Source organism: Rhynchophorus ferrugineus, unplaced genomic scaffold (assembly GCF_030347505.1).
Source record: "Rhynchophorus ferrugineus isolate W39M unplaced genomic scaffold, kcgeb_rfMv2 rfM2, whole genome shotgun sequence".
In the NCBI taxonomy this organism is placed as follows: domain Eukaryota; kingdom Metazoa; phylum Arthropoda; class Insecta; order Coleoptera; family Curculionidae; genus Rhynchophorus; species Rhynchophorus ferrugineus.
Window position 1 is genome coordinate 75222131 of NW_027472581.1, and position 13942 is coordinate 75236072.

Consider the following 13942-nt stretch of genomic DNA (forward strand, 5'->3'; position numbering starts at 1 on the left):
TATAAAAATGTTGTACAGGTCCAGAAAACGTAGCAGATAGAGGAATTTTGGGAATTATGAAATAAAGTATTCATCACTTCTGATTCCTGCCTGGTTAATAAAAAAACAACTGGATAAGTATTAGAATAACATTAGAAGAAAAAATCAACTTGGGAGATCAGACTCAAACTGAATAAGAACTGAATTTTAAGGTGGTGAAGTGAAGAAGTCATAAGGATTTTTTAAAATTATTTAATTAATATATTGTTACTAGTCGTTTTCGTCTAACCTACAATTTGTCTTTATGATAACTTAAATCTAGGTATATAACTAGAAGGACCCATCGGCACTAACTCTGTTCAAAAAGTCTCTGGTCAAATAATGTTTATACATGTCACTGCTGAATTTTTTAATATATGCACCTCACTACACAACACTACACAAGATCAGATGGTTTGATTCTTTTGAGTTTGTGCAATGTTTCATGCCCCCTTGCAATTCTCTTGATTTCCTGACTGACTGACTGTGGGTATCTGAAGGTCTCGATGTAGATAATGAGTCCTATAGTATTTGGGTGCACCCACAATACATCTCAGGACTTTGTTTTGAAAGATTTGTATTTGATTTATGTTACTCTTTGCAGAACATCCCCATAATTGAACTTCGTATGTCCATATGGGTTTTAGTATTTGCTTATATAATAGCAATTTATTATGTACTGTTAATTGTGATTTTCTTCCAATTGGCCAGTACATTTTCCTATATTTCAATTCCAGTTCTTTTCTTTTCATCGTTTTGCATCGAGATTCATTCCAAGATATTTAGCGTTCTTGCTATATGGAATGATAGTGTTATTTAATGTTATTGGTGCTTGTATGGTCTATTTATAGGTGAACTGCACATGTACATATTTACTTTCAGTAATTCTTATTTTCCAAGCTGGTGTCCAATTATTTATATTGTCACTTGCCTGTTGTAATTTTCGTGAGGCTTCTTCACTATTGTCTGCGACAGCTATAATCGCACTGTCATCATCAAATGTAGCCATCGTAATATTTTCTATTTGTGGTATATCGTAAGTGTAGAGTAAATAAAGCATTGGTCCAAGTACACTTCCTTGTAGTACACCTGCTTTAGCTTCTTTTATTGTAGAGTAAGCTTCTTTTTGTTTGACTCTGAACATTCTGGTTGTAATGTATGATTTTAATAGTTTATGAACAAGGTATTCATGCCAAACCTTATCGAAGGCTTGTGCTACATCTAAGAATATAGCTGAGCATACTTTTTTACTTTCGTCGGCATATTCATTAACATCTGTTATTCTGTGGATCTGGTCAATTGTTGAGTGCTTGTTAATAAACCCAAACTAGGGTGGTGGTATTAGGTTTTTTTCTCTCTATGATCGGTTTTATTCTTTTCAACAGGAGTTTTTCAAAAACCTTATATATTACTGGCAGCAGTGATATAGGTCTATAGACTCTTATTTCGTTTGGTTACTTCCCAGGTTTTGGGATCATTATAATTTCCGCCATCATCCAAATGTCTGGGACATGTTTTAATCTAAATGCTGTATTAATCAAGTTGGTGAGTTTTATAATTCCCTTTCTTGGTAGTTTTTGCAGTAATTCACCTGTTATTAAATCGTAGCCTGGTGATTTCCTTTAATGTTATGGGCTAATGTCAGTTTTAATAACTTTGGTTAACTCTTTCGGCGTGACTAATTCAATCATCGAATATTCAGCTTCTATATCCGGCAAATTATGTTCAATATTAGTTTCGTTTGGTCTGAAAGTTTTTTTTAGATATTCAGCAAATGCTTCTGCTTTTTGGTGATTGTCACGTGCCCAATTCCCACATAGGTCTCTTATAGGTGAACTGTGTAGACACAAAATAAATAAAAATAAACGGTAATAACTACCCGATAGAAATTTCAAAATTAACATCAGAATAAAAAGAGCCAGGAATAATTAAGAGAACTAAGTTCAATAATCTTAGATCCCAACCGAGATGAAACTTCTAGACATGACTCGAGCCTCTAGATAATGATGGCGTAGGCAGAATATTAAAAAGAGTAAAACCATATGATCTAGTTCAATGAACTTAGTAAAACTGAGTGCACATTAAAAACAGTGACATAGATGGTAAGTCCAAAGTTTCTATCGTGGAATAAGTACTTTGTAATTTTAAAACCGTAGCAAATTAGGATAAAAATAAATAGTTTATTAGTGCTAATTTATTAGATTGCTGTAAAAAATAATTTACCGAGTCGTTCATTCGACACAGTATTGTTGTTGTTGGCACAATGATGGGAATAAGAAAAAGATAAAATTATGAAAAATATTTTAGTTAATATATATTGTGCCAATTTATCTCAATAAATGTTCTTTTATAATGAAAAAATACATGGAAGTACATAATATGTTCTTATGTATTCTTAGTATTTAAACTAGATAGTCTTATACCCTTTTATATCCAAATTATGGAGAATGAAAAACTTTCATAGAAAATTAAGGTATATTCTTTAATAATCAATACATTATATTTTGTTTAATTTAATAAAACTAAAGAAATACAGCTTTTTCCTTGGCGATCACTCATATTTTCAGAAAATAAAATAAAACTACTTTACAAAGAATACAACTTAACAACCAAATCTAATATAAAATCTAAAATTTATACGATTAACTGAAATCTGTTTGTAGTCTATAGATACATATATAACAGTACGAATAATTATTATAGCGATGTAGAAAAGGCCCATAGTCATGCTGAACCTTAAAATATATTTTGTAATATATAGTTCTATAGCAATTAACATATAGCTGTATGAAGAAAATGTCATCAATACAATCAAAATTAAATTCACAGGGGCATAAAATCGATCATATCATATTTTTATTAAGATATTTAAAAGTTTATTTATATATTAAAAGTTAGTTTATTATCCAGTTTGTTCTAATTTTGGTTCATACCTGTAAAATGTTTTGTATAAAATACCGTTAGAAAACACATTATTATAATCTATAATGTTTAGTTGTTTTAACATTGCCAATTATATTTAATCAAATTTATGTTCACTGCTTATTGCACTAAAATAATATAACTTGCAGTCGTGAAATATGAACTGGTATTAGAATTTTACTTACCTCAATGTTACTTTGTTTGAAAACAAATCGCTAGTCAGTATGTAACTAAAACATTCTACTTGATTTAGATATGGTGACGATACTACATTTTGGTTCGATGAAGAGATTATACTCAACTGAGATATCAGGTTTACAGGAGATCAACTCATAGATATCAAGTTCTTCCAAAATTATTATCTTCTCTAATTTATAAGGCCTTCATCATATCTTTATCGAATTCCTAGATAATGAACTGTGTGGAAGGTCCCCTGTGACTGTGGGAAAGTATACATAGTATAAACTGACAAGATAAGTAAACGGATAAAAGATCATCAACGATGTATGAGATATGAACATACTGTCCAATTAGATGAAACGAGATGATGATTGGCTCTCATCAAGTCCTATCTCTCGGGCAGATCTTTCCAGGTCAAGATCAGAGAATCACTTTCCAGTCATTAACAAATCGATGCTGATGTACCTCAAGGTTCCCCGCTGGCCCCAGCCTTATTTAACCTCTTTATTTCAGATCTGCCGAGAAAAGAGCACAATGACGTCGCGTTTTACGCTGATGACACTGCTTTCTTCACGGCCGCCAGGTTTTAAATTACAATTCATGAACGTTTACAGAAGCAGCTCGATCATGCAGTCAAGTGGTTCAAATTCTGGAGGTTGCAAATCAACCCTCCGAAAACCCAGGCCATCATTTTCCATAAGAAGCGTCACGCATTGCGCGTCTCGCAACTTAAGATCGACACCGCAATAATTCTATGGCTGGATAACGTCACGTACCTAGGTCTCCACTTCGACCGGCGGTTCGGTTGGCTTTCCCAAATCCAGAAAGCAATCCAGAAAGGTTCAAGGATAGCAAACCTGCTATCTTCTCTGATATTCTCTTCTAGCAGACTTCCCATCTCTATCAAATGCTTATTTTACAGGATGTTAATTCAGTCCGTACTCATCTACGGATCTAATGTCTACTCCAAGTTTGTTCCAAAATAACCTCCTCAGGAGAATATTAAACGCTCCATGGTTTGTCAGAAATAATCAAATTCATAGGGAAACTGAGACTCCAGAAATCAAGCACTTCATATCTGAATCATTCCACAAACAACTCAGCTCAAGTTCTTCTGAAAACGAACTATAAACAGAGGGCTAACAATGCCAACCCTATTTGGCATCATTCTTCCGGTTTTTAATTACTTAAAGCACTATGAAAAATTAAGGGCCCTGTCGACTGATCAGTCAGTCGTGATAGGTACTTGCTTAAATAGGATAACTTTACAATACGCTGCAAAATTATGTTAAAGGAATGGACATCAAATATATATATGATCAAATTAATCAATTTAAAATAATTATAGGTATTTAATTCTTAGGTTTTTGGAGTATTTTTTAAAGTTTTTTTGGTGTTTGCAGCAAATTTTTAAGAATAGTATTGGCAATGAACAAACATATATTTCATGCACTTAGAAATGTAGTATCTTAATCATTTCTGCTTGTAATATTTTATATTCATATATAACCTTTGAGGCAAAATTGAATCTCGTAAATTAATTATATGTTTTAGGTAGGAAAAAAGTCATGTGTGCTTCTTAATAAACACTTATTTAATTGTTGGCTACTAGAACAAAGTCTGTTTATATAATTATATTGAATATATAATTATTAACTTGCATATATATATATATATATATATATATATATATATATATATATATATACATTGCTAAATTGGTCCAAATTAAATTAATGTGCTGACCTTCTTAAAATATTTATAATGTTACTTTTCTACATGATCGTTATAATTGTTTTCGAAAAAAATCGAATCGTGTGCCATAGGTCATCAACGAGACATATGCAATGATCCATAGCTTTCTATCTTAAGATGACCAAAGGTTTTTCAGTTCATTGCAAAATTGCCTAAGTTTGTTATTATTTGCAGCACATTTTTGTAAATTTGTGTTAGTTATATGTTAGATATAATTAACGAACTCAGAAGTAACAGGATTATACTAGATTTAATTTGTTATATATCATTTATTTTTAATTTGAAGCGATTTGCAGTTTGATAATTAATTCAGACTATATACAGAGTGTAATTCGAAAGGAAGGTTTTAAATGTGTTTACACTTGATGCTAACGAATCAGGCATGGAGATATGGTGTGCAAAAAAAAAGTGCGAATCAGTCGTAATGATTATAAAAGGTTTTCGCAGGATACATTGAAAATCATCGTGGTCGAGAGATTCGACTACTTTCGGCACTATTCGTATATTTGTCGGCGCAATATACTCGCGGCAAGCCGAAATGCTAAAAGCCGCTATTGCCAAATTTACTTTTTTTTTGGCCTGGAACCGGGTAGGGGAATCCTGCCATGGACACCTGGTCGGAAAGACCCGCAGGAATAAGCGAATTGGACTGATTATGTGGAGACCCACTAAACCCCACCCTATCAGCTGATCCAATGACCCTAACTGATACTTCTTACTGTTAGTAAGGAGGGTGCCCGTATCCGGTAACACCATTAAGAGGCACAAGGGCCAGGCAAGGACGTGGCGTCGTTATCACACCACGCAGCTTGCGGTACATGAATTAATCGCTCGCCGGAGAGGGTCGAGACAATTTGGAGTTAGAGCACGACGGGGAAGTGTCGGCTGTGATAGAATAAGGCCACGAAGAGCCGAATGAGTTGTTGAATTCGGATATATATTGAACCTCGGATATAAAATCGTGAACTTGGAGGAAGTCTGTTCCTCTATGAATTTAATTGTTCCTCACGAACCAGGTGGCATTGATTATTCTCCCGAGAATTTTGTTTGGAAAGACTTGAAGACGTTCCACCTGGCTAGGTAATACGTATTTTAGATAGACACTGGGGCCGTTTTTTGGCCAAATTTACCGTTAGGCTATTTGCTTTATGGATCTAATTTGTGTTAGAAAATCATTTATTTAACAAGATTTTCTGAAATTAACTTTTATATTTTGTTTTTAAACAAAAAATAATAATAAAGTAGATACGTTTTTATGGTCTGATTTTATGTTGGGCATTTATTTGTTATGGGCACTTTTTATAAATATATTTTTTGACTTTCTTTTTTATTAAAAAAAAGCGCCTTTTAATTTAACATTTCAGCATTTTAACAGGATTACAAGTATGTTTAGTTTCAGTTGTTACACATAGGATAAATCAATTAAATAACTTAAGTGACTTAAAATGTCAAGTTTGTAATAAGACATATTTAGCAGCAAGAGAAAGAAACAGACATCCCATAATTTCACTGCACAACTAAAGTCGATGACAAAAAAGATCATCTGCCTTCTCTCTGCCCTCAACTTAATGATTTTAGTACCCGTACATACTGAATTTTATTAGCATCTTGGTTGGATCTATAATATACATGCTAAACTAAACTAAACTAAAATAAATGAAATAGCACTCTAAAGATATCAACTGAACGTGTACATCATATCATTCATGAATATTTGGGTATGAGAAAGCTCTGTGCACAGTGGGTGCCGCGCGAGCTCACTTTTGACCAAAAACAACTTCGAGTTTATGATTCGGAGCAGCGTTAGAAGATGATCAAGCGTAATAAACCTGAGTTTTTGCATCGATATGTGACAATATATGAAACATGGCTCCAGCATTTCACTCCGAAGTCCAATCGACAGTCATTCGAGTGGACTGCACACGATGAACCCGCTCCAAAACGTGGGAAAACGCAACAGTCGGCTGGCAAGGTTATGGCGTCTCTATTTTAGGATGAGCATGGAATTACTTTCATTGACTACCTTGAAAAAGGAAGGATGTTATTGGACCGTTTGAAATACTAAAACGCCGAAAAACGGTCGCATTTGAAGGAAAAGAAAGTACTGCTTCACTAAGACAATGCACCGTGTCAAAATAATTTAATCTCTGATAGAGCTAACATTAAGCTAATCTTGATTTGTCACCTGCTTTGTATGAGGACAGTTTTTTTCGGTGAAATGATGATCTTATTTTTCATTTTTTGAGATATTTAAGTGACCGTGTCCATGCTAATATTCAGTACAGCTGCAACACGCTAAAAAATATTTTCAATAAAAATCGCAGCAAATTAATATATAACAGTAAAAATGCTTATCTCTCTAACGAATTTAACTGGCAAGAGGGGGCCTCCATTATCTCGTTTCTGTTCAAAGTTATAGACACATTCTACTCTGTCTGACTTGACTTACTGAAATTTTAATCAGAGCAATAATAAGCAGTGTTTTAAAATTTATCAAAACAAGTAAAGCATCACTATCACTATTGTTTTGAGGAATTTTGCATATGTTTGACAACCGGACGACTATGAGTCTGAAGCTGTGAATGCGATGGTTAATGCAAATTCTACATGTTTCTGTTAGATAGTGTTGGAAATGAAGTAATTCCTTTAAGATGCAATAATTAGTGGTAAGTTGAGCGGCAATTTAAGATTGAATCAGATTTGAATAATAGTCGATCGCTCAATGTGATTGATGATTTGGTCAGGAATATCCTTCGGCACCAACATCACCGACAACACCAATGACTGTTATTACTTTTTAGATCAATGAAAAACGTTCTGGGCTCTTATAAAATCTCTCTTGAGTAATCAAGGATATTCCAAAATAACTTTGAGGCGATTTCTGATGTTGAACTTTGAACAACAACTTTTATTACAAACACTTTTAATTAGACATGTGTTCTAAAGCACCATTGCATTGCATTATTTCATTAGAAACATAGTACGTGAAACATCAACAATGGCACACAACACTTTAATTTGAAATCGTTGAATGATGGCTACATTAGATTAGACAGCGTAGATTTATTTTATGTGCCGGTCTATGCACTTGTTCTATAATTCCGTGGTTATTACAATACCCAAATCTGGCACAAATCATGTTCTGGAATAATAAATCCCCGGTTTGAGAATTATTATTATTTGGACGTTTTTTCAGTTTAAAACCTTTTTTTAACTTTTGTTGAGATTTTAGTTTATTAATTGATATTATTTTACAGTTTTATTGATTTGATACATTACTAAACAGTTGAAGACCATAAAAAACGAAGTAATGAATGATTATAGATTATATCAATATACAATATATCCAACCAATATACAACAACAACTTGGTTTTTTGCCTTGACTGGCACTTATATATATCTAACAATTACATAGCTTACTAGAAACAAGTCACTAGAAACTAGTAACATTTCATTATTTTACTTAACACAGATTCATTCTTTTAACTAAGGTAGTAATATTATACTTTAAGAGCTTTTTTAGCCGCTAAAAATAATTCATTCATAATATTCCGTTAAATATAAATGTTACTATTTCGATACATGTCTAATAGTTCTTGTAAAGTTTTATTGGTTGTTAGATTATATCCAGCGTTTTTACCATTAATCTCCCTAATTATTTGTTTATTTTTTCTGATAGTAATTTTCTCAAAGGATAGGCCCACTTGGAATGGGGTATTTAGAGAGTTGGTAATTTTATTTTCTTTATATTTAGATAGCTCAGACGGGAAGGGCTTAAATATATTTTATTAGGTGATGATCTTTTTCTTATTAACACAGGTAGGGTAACTTAGGTAATATCTATAACGAATAGTCTGTTCAGTTCTTTTATTGCTTTATGAAATTTTCTTTTGTTTTCTTCGCTTTTCGTTTTTTCGCAATATTTTGCTAAATTTTACATGATATGTAGTTTTTTCTTGGAGATGTCTCACTTATTGCCGCTGTTTCTATATCAGTTTCGGCTTTTAAAGGTAATTTTAGATAAATAATTCTGTTTAGTTTTTCTCTAGATAGTAGCACATTGGTTTTATTATTTTACGGATATTGTTTTAAACAGTTTTATTTTTAATGATAATTTTTCAATTAGTTTTCATTATTCAGAGAACGGTTTATTTTTGATGATAATTTTTGAAAAGACTGTTATTATTACTGGCCATTGATCCAATATCATATGAAAATGATTTTGATTTTTTTTCAACCAGACATTAGAGTTGCTACCTCAGCAAATAGGGCTTCGTTCGGAAGTCCGTCAGGTATAAATTGAAGAAAGTCAGTGCAATGTTTGATTACTGGGGAATTTTCTATTTTTAGAATTTCTTTAGAGGATGGTTTCTTAATTACTTTGATCTGGAATGACCTGTCATGATCTAGGACTAGATGAGGTTTAGAAAAACAAGAATCGACATTCTTTTATACCTGCATTCCCTGATGCAGCATCTTAGTAGAGTTATTGTATGATCTGCTGGGGTTAATTTGATTGTAATGATGTTTACGATCCTGATGGTTGTAATATTAGTATTATTAATTAATTTTCTTAGTTCTAAAAAGTCATCCGATTTTATCGACTATTCAATTGTATGTAATTATTATTAATGTATAATATAATAAACCCTAACACAATATACACATCTATAAATTATGAAATGAGTATTTTGCGGTTAAATACTGAATCGGTATTTTTTAATTTTCAGGAAACTAAATAGATTATATATTATTTATAAGTACGGGAAACCCAGTTTCAAAGGCCTTCAGATATAATTTGCACGATATGTTAAATATCGTCTATTTATGGAATCACATGATGCGAAAATTCTTCAAAATAAAATTTGAAATTATGGTATTTAGAATGTTCAATTTTCATTTAAAATTTTCTTGAAATCTTATTAACAATTTTTATGTTACTTTAACAATTTTGAGTTACTCAAGTTTATTCAAGTAACTTTGTTATTATTTTTATTGATATTTTACGACCAGTTGTTTAATCCCCTTTGTCTTCCCTTTTTTTCTTAATATAAAGTTTGGCTAAATGCCAAGTGATGTCAAGGTGCCTTGTCGAGTTTGCATTTTTACAAAGAAAGTCTGCTTATTATCTGAAAATTTATAACAACCTAACCTAACTGTTAAATTCAACATTAATAGATATAAAGTACCAGTATTCTGTAACAGAATATTCTGTATAGTAACATACTCTAACACAGAAATTATTTTTAGGTCTAAATAATTTTTGCACTATCATTGTGTCAATTGAGTAATGTTATTATTAGTCATAATCACTCAAAACTACATATTCGACACTACTTATTTTTGTTGTTTGATTTGAACAAATCTGGTTCTAGACTAGATGAGATCTAGAAAGACAAGAATCGACCTTTTTTTTACTTGTATTGCCTGTTGTATGCTCTGTGATATATCAATTGTCGGTATTGATTCCACGATAATCAGTTCAAACTGTCGAAATACCTTCACACAGCTCAGGAGTTAATGAACTAACTGTCTCTAAACTGTTTTCTCTAAAAGAAACGAAAGCCGGAAAATGATGAATGAATATTAATATACATAATTATAAATAATCTCATGATTATGTATTTGCAATTCTATTGCTAGTGCAAATTTCTCATGGCAAAGTTGCTTAGCTATTTATTTGGTATAAATCTAATAATGAATATTTATTTGTAACATGTCAACAGTGATTTAGCTGAAATAAAATATTATGTCGATATTATGTATATGTTAATCATATACTAATTTCAGATGACATGATTATGCTATAGAAGTTGAAGCCTACTTCCATACTTACATCTAGTATAATATATACAAATATTGGAGGAGTTATAGGCTAATTGCGTAACTGATATTAATTTAATAATTTCTGAGGTCTGATATTTGATTAAATATTATTTTTAGTTATGCTAGGTAGATTAGTTTTCAGTTAATGCGTTAATAATAATAGTGTTTTATTAATCTTGAACTATGTATCTTGTTGTGACTTATTCTTGTCTATTCTTTATTCCAATATACCAGTATTCAGTACGGTAATAAGCTTTCTAATACCTTTACCTTAAATAGAATTGATCGAGAAGAGTAACCATATCAAACATTCTGACCCTTTTATATTTTAAGAATTATAAGTGTGTACTCGTATCCAATCTATATATTAGCGAGTTGTAAATGTTCTGTTTGAGATTGTTTTGACATTTTCAGAGTTTTTCAAAATGTATATTTTTTTTAATGGACATTCGCACTAAAATTATATGAATACAAAAACATGAACAAAGTAAAATACAATACTATGTATAAAATAGTCTAGCGTAATTGTGTGAATAATTTTCTATAATATAGCTTGAGAAAAACTAATTTCGGTTTTTTCAAATAAAAAACCTCTTATCTGTCTTATTTATATATAATACTTACTCAATGAAGCCCTACTGTAGCGTATTTGAAGGGAAGTAGTTCTAAGAACACTTTAGGTATAATAGGCAGCGTATACTTAGACCTTAGTTTATACAGTTAAAAGTTATTATTTTTTGAAAATTGACGTTCGTGAAGGTCATTCTCGTACTGAAAGGGAAAATAATTGAAAAATGTATGGTATTTATGGTGAAGACATTTTAATTACTACTGTTCTGTTGTACTTGCATTAATATACAAGCAAGGCATAAAATAAAACTAATGTAGTTAAGCCACAGTAAAGAATATACTTATACACTAAACAAGTTCGTGTGGTTTGATTCGCTTCAATCTTCTAATTTCTTGCCTGTTGTTGTTTCTTGTTGTCCAGTAGGTATATTGCTTCCACGTTGCTATGATTTATCAACCTTATTTCATGATTTAATACGAAATCTTGGATCACTTTGTGTATCCATTTAATTTAAGAATTTGGCTGATTCTGCTTGAAGTATAGGGCATTCGTCAAGTGATATAATTAGGTGTTTATCATTTCGCTGCATAGTAAAATTAACATGGACAAATTTGGAGCTATGAAGCTGCATTTTGCAGTCTCTAGTCCATTTGTAGGAGCTGTTGACCGCTACTTATACTCATGTTATAGCCTTAGATCGAGATACATAACTATTTTGCCATGATAACTGTGTCGTCGGCAAATGTTCCAAGTACTGTTTCTTTTGTTGCTGGGACATCAGCAGTATAGAGCAGATATAGGAGTGGTCCCGAGACGCTACCCTGTGAAACTCCAGCTAAAATAGGTTTGGTGTGGAGAATGTCCCGGAGACTCTAAATTGCAACCGAAGACACTGCGTTCACCGTCTTTGGTGCTCATTTCACCATGTCTAAACTTTACATACCAATTCTTGATGGTTAATTTTCCTGGGACAGTGTCTGGAAACTTGGCATCAAGCCAAGTTTTTGCTTCAACTGTATTTTTTCCCTTCAAAAAGCAATATGTCAAAGCTGTCAAATTTAATTGTCAAGCAATATTTTGTCAACACGCGAAATTCCCTTTTATCCATTTTTTTTGCAATAACAAAAGTTGCTTCCCTCAAAATGTTATAATTCACAAACTAATAATCTGACAGCTGTCAAATTGATACACGCATCTTTTGAGGATTAGGGCTAACTAAAAAGGATATGGATTTAATTCTAATAGCAATAGATAAATATTTATAAATATGGGATGTTGAAATGAAAACTGTTGATGTATTCACCATATAGTCCAAAATTATGTCTCCCCGATTATATATTTTATTACATTTTTTTTAACCTTTATAAAACTCTTTTAATATTGTTAGCTTCATAAGAGATCTATGGACATCATAAGATTCAGATTTTTGAGCAGAAATTTCTACAGTTGTACAGCGACAGAACTATGATTTTACCAGAAAAGTAGTAAAAAAACATCGATGAAAATGGTACATATATCAACGTTTAGTGTTTAGTGAAATGTATTTAATTAATTTATTTTTGAATTTAGTTACCACTTCTAGCTACTTATATTATTATAGTCAGTTTGTTGGCGATTAAGCACTGATCATTCATACTTGGACAGTTCCATTCCTGTGACTACTTGACTAATGTTAATTATTGACTTTTGTTTGATATGGAAGATTTTGATTAATCTCAATATCTTTCAGTTTTAAACTTTCTAAATAAAATACGTATTTGTTTGGCAATTGGAAATAGGATGAAATAAAAGATGAAATAATGTCACGACAAACATAACATGACTTTTATTTATTGTAGGTATAGAAATGAAAGGAAATACAAAGAGACAAAGAAAGGATTATTACCTGAGAACACTTGGTCAGTCGATGGAGACACGTCTGTACTGAATAAACCTTTAAATATTTAAAGATAGCTTAACCTCTAGTTTCACCGTTCCTGGCATCTTGCACGTATTTAACGTCTTTGATAATATCTTTGGGTATTTTATTGGTCGCTGTTGTAAGATGTAAAATTCGGCATGCCCTAATGTCGCCACAGTTCTTTGTCTACAGTCTTTCACGGCGCCTTTTTTAAGTTTAACTTGCGTCTTGGTCAGTGGTGGATTTAACAGCAGGCTGGGGATGACAAATTTTAGAGAGTGCTAAATTTAGTCTCGAAGGAGCCTCAAAACTTTAATAAAAATTATAATTTAGTGCAATACAAAGCGATATTTTATATTTTATGTTAAATAATTTTAGATAATTTTTGTTCAAACTTGGATAATAGCATTTTGCATGGCAGATATACACCAGCGACAAATAGTTCAGGTAAGAGGGGATTTTCTTATTTCTAGTTCCTTTGTGTATAGGGTCAGAATTAATGAACAATATTTCATACAACGGTATAATGATTTTGCGAATTTACGAATTCATAAAGTTGCTATTTCTTTAGTACTCTGTCCCGTGCTCCCTTAACTGTCTTAATACTTATATGTCTCTTAATGTATCTCCTTCCACCGAAAATTTGGTGGAAGAGTTATCAGTGGAAGTTGTGATTAAGAGTTTATTTGAATTACTAGACACGGAAATACAATTGTTTAAATTTTACTGCATTAATTAACATGACTGTGCATTGATTTTTGATACATG